Here is a 2,248-nt window from a genome sequence, read left to right as displayed (position 1 = left end):
GAGGGTGTGGAGCTTCTGACTGAGCAGAATCCTTTGTACACAGGAAGAACATCACTCTCTGTCAACAAACTGCAGTGTGGAGACGTTTCATTGAAACTCTCCACAGTGCAACTCTCTGATGCAGGAACATACAAATGCCTTGTACCTAAATTTAATGCAGAAAGTGTGGTGACGCTTGCTGTGGGTAAGTTTCATTTAATTTAGATTAATTTCTTCACTTTGCAATTTAGATGTGAAGAAAGACTTTAAGCAACATAGATATTGATATAGAACACTTGGGTCAGCTCCAGTAGAAAGTGGATCATTCACAGAGGCATATGAGTTGAGAATAGAAGTGCATTCATTCTGGGTAACCAAAATAGCTCTTACTTGGGCTAGAAAATACTTCCTGGACAGATATGTGGACTGAGCATATTGACATGAACATGACAAGGGAATGGCTACAGAGTCATTGGCATTCTGGTTTTCTGGCAATTAGGGCACACAACCTGACCAGTGTAGCACATGGAGCAGCTGGGTTATTAAGCAGTACAACTGGACAAATCAGAGAGATACATAACAAAAAACAAAAGTACTTAGAATCACAGGCGACCTGAGCACCCACTAAATGGGCTTTTTGCCAACCGAGGGGTATCTGGCCCCATGAGAAAAACACTTCAGCCAAGGAGGCCCTTTTAACAAGATGAACCAGAGGAAAGCTGATTTGACAAAGAACTACTTGGATAGGTACAAGTTAATTTCAGCCTATATACAGGAACTTCGAAAAGAGAAAATAGAATAAATAAGTAAGCTTATTAGAATTTTGACTAGTTAGATTTAACAGTTGATGTCACATAGCATTGTGCCTCTCTATAAGCTTAAAAGGACAATTTGAGTTAAGGTCAATAAGAGAGACATTTGGGCGAACTGTAACTATTTTAAGAATCTTTTTTTAGATATCTATTTTGGCAACTACATTTCAATATTTTGTCTTTCATTCTTTTCTTTGCAGGTTCAGTTTCCTCACCAGTCATAGAACTCAGCAATGTCAAAAATGAAATGGTGTTAGAGTGTAAATCTAATGGCTGGTATCCAGAGCCTCAGATGTTGTGGGTGTACAGTGAGGGAAAACCCATTTCTGTTGAACCTACAAAGAATGTCAGAGGTTCTGATGGCCTCTATGCTGTCAGCAGTAAAGTGACTGTGGAGAAAGGACAGAGCTACAGCTTCACCTGCAAAGTTCAACAGAAGAATATCAGTCAAATCAAAGAGACACACATCCATGTTTCAGGTAGAAATGCCTTTTTTTTATATCACTCACATTAATTTTCAGTTACAGAAAGTAGAATCTAGAACATTTTGTCTCCTTATATTCACAGGTGATCTCTTTATGGTCCAGTCTAATACTGCTGTTCACATTACCATCAACTTGGCTGTCTGTTTAATAAGCGTTGGGACAGTAGTAATCCTAATATGGAAGTGTGAACAAATGAAAACCAGTAAGTTCAAACTACATTGTACTTTTTACCCCAAGCTTAAATTATCATCAGTCCTTTTTAATGTCTAGTTTTAGTGTAACTGCCTTTAAAATAAAGGGCTAAGAAGTACAAACGTGGTTCAAATAAAAATGACACAAACACATAAACAGTTATGTTAAAGGCGCTCGAGGGGAAAAAATGGATGGAGACTTTAGAAATTACAGAGATTTACTAGCAAAATTGGAGGCTCTCAGCAACTTTACTTTTATAAAGGAATATAACCCTGTGTCCTGTGTTGTAAAGAGATGTGTTAAGACATGCAGAGTTGGTCCCATCAGTGCAGACTGACTAAGATTGCAATATCTTGACTCTCTGTTTGAATTTATAAACTAAGTGTTAATTATTGGCAAGTGATTGCCCGTCTGTCGAAGAGTAACTGGACTTACTTCAAGTCAGACTATGTTTATTTGTTGCCAGTTTGCATCCCATTAGCAACCTATGCAATTGCCTTGTGATCAAAAGTGGAGTAAAGAACACCTTCAACGTTTAGAAGACCAACTGGTTGCCACAACCACCTGCTGAATGTGTAGAAATTCCACACGAGGAAGTTGCCTTCTTATTGTTTTCCTCTAGTGTGACTGAGACATTTTGGGGGCAAAGGTAAAAATATTTGAGGAAATCACCCACTGTAAAATTATAGTTATAGCAACAATATAAATTAAAACTTTTTGTACTTCATCCTTGTTGTAGGAATTGCGACCAAAATGTTCTCACTCGTTTACTCATTTAAA

General features: G+C 37.8%; 1 long non-coding RNA gene across 1 annotated transcript; it reads left to right on the top strand.

Annotated features, from left to right (window-relative positions):
• The first annotated feature begins 11 nt into the window (after positions 1-11).
• Positions 12-1,412, top strand: LOC102202676 (uncharacterized). The gene is made up of 3 exons (XR_312428.1): positions 12-184; positions 992-1,270; positions 1,359-1,412. It is a non-coding gene; the product is annotated as an uncharacterized LOC102202676 (long non-coding RNA).
• Positions 1,413-2,248: the final 836 nt, after the last annotated feature.

This window comes from Pundamilia nyererei, unplaced genomic scaffold (assembly GCF_000239375.1).
Source record: "Pundamilia nyererei isolate P.nyererei 1_Seehausen unplaced genomic scaffold, PunNye1.0 scaffold00610, whole genome shotgun sequence".
Taxonomy (NCBI): domain Eukaryota; kingdom Metazoa; phylum Chordata; class Actinopteri; order Cichliformes; family Cichlidae; genus Pundamilia; species Pundamilia nyererei.
Note: the sequence above shows the minus strand (reverse complement) of the source record. Positions and strands in the feature narration are given on the sequence as shown.